The sequence below is a fragment of the Rhinatrema bivittatum genome, chromosome 2 (genome assembly GCF_901001135.1).
Source record: "Rhinatrema bivittatum chromosome 2, aRhiBiv1.1, whole genome shotgun sequence".
Taxonomy (NCBI): domain Eukaryota; kingdom Metazoa; phylum Chordata; class Amphibia; order Gymnophiona; family Rhinatrematidae; genus Rhinatrema; species Rhinatrema bivittatum.
In genome coordinates this window covers 273,308,456-273,316,243 of record NC_042616.1, presented here as the reverse complement: position 1 = coordinate 273,316,243, position 7,788 = coordinate 273,308,456, and positions in this window count along the sequence as shown.

Genomic DNA, 7,788 nt, shown 5'->3' with positions numbered 1-7,788 from the left:
GTTAATGGACTTTTCCCTCCAGGAACTTATCCAAACTACACACACAGCTATACTACTAGCTTTCACCATATCCTCTGGCAATGCATTCCAGAGCTTAATTCTGCATTGAGTAAAAAATATTCTCTTAGTTTTAAATGTATTCTCTAGTAACTTCATCGCGTGTCCCCTATTCTTTGTACCTTTCGAAAGAGAAAACTGATTAAAGTTTACTCGTGCCATTCCACTCATTTTATAGACTTCTATCATATTTTCCGTCAGCCGTCTCTTCTCCAAGCTGAAGAATCCTAACCTCTTTAGCCTTTCATCATAGGGGAATCGTTCCATCCCCTTTATCATTTTGGTCACCATTCTCTGTACCTTTTCTAATCCTGCTGTATCTTTTTTGAGATGTGTGCAGTTCTGGTCACCACAATACTCAAGATGAGGTTCTACCATGGAGCAATACAGAGGTATTATAATATTCTCTATTTTATTCTGCATTCCTTTTCTAATAACCCCTAGCATTCTATTTGTCTTCTTGGCTGCTGCTTCACACAGAGTAGAATGTGTGTCCTCTTTCTGTACAGATTCTTCCTTCCTTGCATGGAGTCCAATGAAGCCCATACTTATATGCAAAGGAAAAGAATACACAATTTTATTTTAGATCAAAGAAGTGAAGACATAGCTTCTGGAATCAGAAAGATCATCATGAGGCTATTGTTGATATCTTGCAAGGTGTTCACACACTGAAGAAGAGGTGGTGATCAAACATTTTGAGGGCAGAGGTGACATGGAGTTCAGATGAGATCAGTAGCTGATTAGAAGCAGAAAAGCAAGGTTCTGTTTTTCGCAAAAAGACACTTTGTTTCGAAACAATATCCTTCTTGCTGCCTACCGTCATCAGATCCCCACCTGGCCATCAAGGATACTCAGATGTTGAGCCCTGCTACTCCACCATTGCTGCAGATGCCAATCTTTGTGCCCCAGACCATCAGGGTCAAGCTTCGCCCTCCTGGTGACAGAGGAGGGCAGCCAAATAAAAGCCGGCATTTGACGCTAGTGGCACTTGTGCAAGAGGAACGCTCACCGCTGGTGCTTGCACAAAGGAGCCTGGCCTTTTTTGCACAGCTTTATATCTAGCCTTGGCTTCATTGTTCCTTTCATCCATAAGAATTATTGATTTGATGCCTGACAGAATGCAGTTGATCATAGGAAAAGGGAGCTACAGCTCTATATTTCCTTTATGCTATCTTCATCAGAGACCTGCTATATCATCACTTATTAGTATTCCATTGCTGCCCTTGCAATCATTGACCATCTCTGCAGTGTTTTCAATCCTCTTGGGCAATGCTCAGTCTTACAATAAAAAAAAAAAATTGCCCATAATTTATGACATCCTAACAACTGCTCAACCAGAATATTTTTGTGTTACACAGAGATAGCTTTCTGCCCAAAAGACTACACAATTATTGTTCTCCCCCTAACTATACTTACATTTTTCAAGCAAGAGGCTTTAGACAAGGGGGCAGTAAATTGATGCTTTTCAAACACCATTTTAAGTTTACAAAGCTCAAGCTTACAAGTTTCAAAACCTTTTGATGTTCTCGTAACCTCTGATATAGTCAATGTTTGCCTCACATATTGTCCACCAGCTCTTCTTGTATCTAATTGGTCAGCTATCATAGAAGTGTTGGCTTTTATCAAACTTGATTTATCTAAAACCATCATTCTTAGTCATTTCAGCTTACATGTAGACCAGGTCCCACACATCATCTGAAACTTTTTTTTTTTTTTTTTTTTTAGAAGCAATGTCCGCCTGTGGCTGGGAGCAATTAGTACACTCTCCTACCCACAGGACTAGGCATACATGACAATTTTTACAAATCCACTGCTACTCACACCATCACTAAACTATAAATTGTAAAAACTCCCTGGTCAGGTCACATCTTAATGTCCCTGTTATTCCCTCAGAACATCACGTCCCATAACTACCAAAAAATACAAAGGACTTCACTGAAGCAGGGATTTATTGATGCCAAGCAGTTCAAAGAAAAATTGCTCCCTAGGCTTCATATATCCACCAATCCCAATCCCAGCTCATTGACTGACTTGTGGAATCATGCGGTATCCTCCACTGAGGAACTCGCTTCCATTAAATCGAAAGTAATGAAACATTAAAAAAACTGCCCCATGCTACTCACACTCTTTCCTATTGTGTGATTATAAACATTTACTACGTAGAAACATTTACTACATAGAATGGAAAGAAAATGGCAGAAGGATCCTTCCCCTGCCACGTTCTTGGCTTATTGGAAGAATTAAATGACTTGAGCTGCCATCAACTCTGCTAAAATGTAATTTCTAACACAAAATTTCTCCCATGATGCACAACTCTAGGGAATTGTTCTGTATGGTACATCACTTAACTAGTTCCACTTCCCTTTCACATGTGAGACCTAGTTCTATACAGCCAGAAAACTTGGCTATGTCTTTATTGAGAAGGTTTCTACCTTATGCTCCAACTTTTCGAAAGATGTTAGGATGCCTGTTGACGTTTTCTCAGGAGAAATTACATGGGACCATTTTGGAATTGTCCCCCAGACAGAAATCCTACAAATCATCTCAGCTTTCAATACTACAAGTTGTCCCTTGAACCTCTGTCCTACTGCTTTACTCAAAAATACTGTGCCACGACACTGTTAACATTTGTTTAACAAATGATTAATATCTCACTACAAACATGTGAACTAGCTGTCTTTCTGAAAAAAGGCATGGCAGACCTACAGTATCATTTATAAAAAAAATCAAAAAAAAAATCAGATGTTGATCTCACAATACCTTGTAATTACTGTCCCATCTCGTCTATACCTTTCTTGCTGAGACTATGGAATCTGCAGTTCTGTTAATTGTCTGAATTTTTCCATGAGTATTCTATACTCAATACTAGTTTGGTTTCCACAAATTTCACAATACAGTCTTTACTCCTTTCAATTTTGACATTGTTAGGCAAAGTTTCAGCTCTGGAAAAGATTACATGGTCATTTGGTTAGACATTTCTTCAGCTTTTGGCACCATAAAACCACAACATCCTACTATATTGACTTGCTGTTTTAGGAATAACAGGCACCGTGCTAACATGGTTCAGATCTTATCTTTCAGATTGTTAATTCAGATCTGTTTTGAACAATAAGACAACTTGGTACCCAATAAAAACAGACATGCCCTAGTTTTCAGCACTCTTGGCTGCCCTGTTTAACGTGTACCTCACCAGTTTGTGCTGCTTGTTAGATAGCCTTGGTGATCACTTCAAGTTATAGGTGGACGATATCCAATTTTCTTTTCCCTTTGCACTCCACTTGGGCTTTCACTGTCCCATTCATCTTCCTATGTCTCTCTACCATCTGAAACAGGCTTCAGCACAATAGATTATCCTTGTGCGTATATAAAACAGTTTTCCTCGACAACACACTTCTCTCACACCTAACAGGAATATTCTATACCTATATCCAATAAAGTCTGGAATCTACGAGCTCTTTTTGGAAGAAATGATTATGACATAGTCCTGTGAACTAACACTTATTATAGATGAGATAGCTCCAATGTGTAATTAAATATTGGAATATGAATGCAGTTGGTTAAAAATAGGTATGGAAGATAAATACAACAAAGAACAGGGGTAACCAGAACTTGACCTCTCCCTGCATTTGCCCTTTTATAACAAACTCCAAACATGCAATAAAACACACAGATAACTGCTTGGAATGCAATATGCCACAGCTTTATTAACCAACCTACAATATAAACCCACGCCAAGATATGCCAACACCAAGCCCTGGTGGTCATCCACCACATGCTAGGAAGATAGCTTGCCTGCAGGCCACTGGCAGCCTCATCACCCAGCTCCCCATCACAGCCCACCAAGAAGCTGATCCCACAGTAATTGCACCCAATCGCTCCTGCCTAACAGTATTTTCCAGTGCTGCCCATATGACCATACTGGCTAACCCATCAGCACAATGCTGAAACCCCAGAGGCTCAGGCCACCCACCTCATGGGCTCCCAATTAGGAAATTTATGTTAATAGGGATATTTGCAATGGAAATATGGTTATCTGTGAGGTTTGTTTGTTTGTTTTTTTTTTGGGGGGGGGGGGGGAGAGGGGTTAATGGAGAGGTGTTTTAAGGGAAGCAAGAATGGGCATAATGGGTTGTAAGCCTAGGACATTATCAACTAGGGATGTGAATCGTTTTTTGACGATTTAAAAAAGTCATCCGATATTTTTTAAATCATCAAAAATCATTAGAGTGCACGATACAATAGAAATTCCCCCGATTTATTGTGAAAAATCATTAATGGGTTAGTGTCCACTAACGGGAGTTATTTGGGGGGGGAGGGCGGGAAAACCGGCACACCAAAACCCCTCCTAAACCCACCCTGACCCTTTAAAGCTAACCCCTTAGCTTCCCCCACCCAAAAATGTTTTACAGGTACCTGGTGGTCCAGTGGAAGCCCCGGGACCAATCTCCTGCTCTCGGGCCATCAGCGCCATTTTGGCTGCCACTAATAAAAATGGCGCCGATGGCCCGATTAAAAAAAAAACAAAACAAAACCCACCAACCCTTTAAAAATGACCCCTTTGCTTCCCCCACCCTCCTGAACCCCCCCAAAAGAGTTTTAAAATTAGCTGGTGGTCCAGTGGGGGCGCGGGGAGCGATCTCCCGCTCTCAGGCCATCGGCTGCCACTAATCAAAATGGCGCCGATGGCCCTTTGCCCTTACCATGTGACAGGGTATCCGTGCCATTGGCCGGATCCTGTCCCATGGTAGGAGCACTGGATGGCCGGCACCATCTTGTGCTCCTACCATGTGACAGGGGCTGACCAATGGCACGGGTAGCCCCTGGGACATAGTAAGGGCAAAGGCTATCGGCGCCATTTTGAATACTGGTAGCCGACGGTCTGAGTGCAGGAGGTTGCTCCCGGACCCCTGCTGGACCACCAGGGGCTTTTGGCAAGTCTTGGGGACCCTCCTGACCCCCACAAGACTTGCCAAAAGTCCAGCGGGGGTCCGGGAGTGACCTCCTGCACTTGGACCGTCGGCTGCCAGTATTCAAAATGGTGCCGATAGCCTTTGCCCTTACTATGTCACAGGGGCTACTGGTGCTATTGGTCAGCTCCTGTCACATGGTAGGAGCACAAGATGGCGCGGGCCATCCAGTGCTCCTACCATGTGACAGGATCTAGCCAATGGCACGGATACCCTGTCACATGGTAAGGGCAAAGGGCCATCGGCGCCATTTTGATTAGTGGCAGCCGACGGCCCGGAGCAGGAGATCGCTCCCGGGACCCCCACTGGACCACCAGGTACCTGTAAAATGTTTTTTTTTGGGGGGGGAGGGGGGGGCGGGAGGGTGGGGGAAGCTAAGGGGTTAGCTTTAAAGGGTCGGGGTGGGTTTTTTGTTTAATCGGCTGGGGCGCAGCCGATAAACAAAACTGCGATCGGGCCAGATGGAAAAAACCCACATGCGAATCGGAACCGGAATCCGAACCGATTCCGGTTCCGATTCACATCTCTATTATCAACAGCAGCAGACCTATTTCCAGATGTCCAGCTGGCAACAGAAAGGTGTTTGGAGGACTTTTACTTTGTTCCTACCTCCTGACCAGGACCTGCAGACAACCAATCAGCAATTAGGACAGTAAGACCCATGTCCCTACTGCACTATTGGGTCATAGCCATGCATCCTGGATGTCATTAACAGATGCAGGCCTATTTTTAGGTTTCTGGCCACCAAAGGGGGTCACACCTTGAGAAGATCTAAAAGGTGGCTAAATCAAATTTAAGGTGTGACTTTATCACCACCTAGTCTAATTTTTGATACCTGCATTTGATTTTGGACTACTTTTATGAGTATTGTCAATTTGTTAGGTATATAGCAACTATGTCTGTTATCAAGCTGCAATTAAGGTGATTAAGCTATAACTAAGGTTGCTGGGCTGGAAGCGAAAGATGTGTTCCTTTTCCCAGCAGTATGGAGAAGGCACAAATACTCCCATGATTATATATTTCCCTGTGAGAATTTGGACTCTTCATATATTAGGAAGTACTAAACACACACAATAAGAATTAAAACTGGCCCTCAGGGGCACTTAATATCTATTAAGAAGCTGAAAATAAGCCTCAGGAATATTAGTTCAATTAGAAATAAGTTTACTATTATTGATGACTTAATGAAAGATCAACAAATAGACCTAATGTGTCTAATAGAACATAAGAACATAAGAAATTGCCATGCTGGGTCAGACCAAGGGTCCATCAAGCCCAGCATCCTGTTTCCAACAGAGGCCAAACCAGGCCACAAGAACCTGGCAATTACCCAAACACTAAGAAGAACCCATGCTACTGATGCAATTAATAGCAGTGGCTATTCCCTAAGTATAATTGATTAATAGCCATTAATGGACTTTTCCATTGGTTAAGGGAGGAAGACATGGTTCATAGCACTACTTTATTTTTCTGGGTACAGCTTCTATTATGCCCTCCCATTTAAAAGTCAGGGTGGGTATAATTTTGAAACACTGTACTGAAGTTGGTTAAAAGGACTGCCCCTGTGCAAACAGTATAAGTTCTTGGGGGCAAGGTATGAAGTTAAAATGCCTAAGGGCAAGATCACTACTAACATGTTAACGATTCTGCTCAGGGTGTGCTCCAGCTGACTATAGCTGTTATTTTGGATTGTCCTGAAGTGTTAGTTTGGTGATTTTATAACATGGATGGTGCTAATTTAGGGGGTCATTTATCAAAATGCGCTAAGGCATTTTCACATGTGTTAAGGGCTTATCGCATGTGAAAAGCCCCGATAACACATGTGATAGGCCCTTACCACATGCGAAAATGTGTTTAACGCATGCGATAGCACCATATCTTATGGTGCGATGCAAATTTGGAAAACAGGAGTAGTTAGGGGCGGGGAGTGGGCTGGGTTTGCCTGTCTGCGAAGAGCTATCGCACAGACTTAACGCCGATTTTAACTACACCTTTTTGAATAGCGTTAAGCTGTTCTCTCCACCTAGCTTGATGTTACCCAGGTAGAGAGTCCATCAAGCTAAGTGGAGAGAACATTGCCCAAATCACATCTTGGAGTGTTTCCTCACTCCGAAGGTCATCAAATCTTCACAAGAGACCACTGTTTTGTTCGTACGTCTCACTTTCAATGTCAAAGTGGCCCCTAACCCCCTACACTAATACCTAACCTTCACCTCGAGTTACTAGGTGGGCCTCTCATAGGGATACAAATACCTATCTAGGGAGATGACATTATGGCCAGTTAGTCTCTCTCTCTCTCGTCCCCCAGTGGTCGTATGCAGGAAATATAACAAGTCTGGCACCTATCGCAAATTCTGATAATGTTATCGCAATTTACACTAACTTAGCTCTTCGCATAGGTAATTAGCACAAATTGCGATAAACTGAATATTTGCATAAACCATGCCCCTTTTGCTATCACATGCGATACTTACCGCATTTTGATAAATCTAGGCCTTAGATCGCAGTCCAGCAATTCATTTTATTTCATCCAGAGGATGAAATAAAAATGAATAAATATCCAGTACAGAGGTCAGGCCACCCATTAGACCTGGCTCTTTGTCCTATATAGGAATATAAAATATCAGCTGATAATTTTAACACTATTCAGGTTGGGTGGTCAGACTACATGGTAGTGACTTTTACAGTGAGTAGTTGATTACTAATAACCAGGTCAGGCAGATGGCCAGTACAAGGGAAGGAAATTCTGAATTTAACTTCCTGT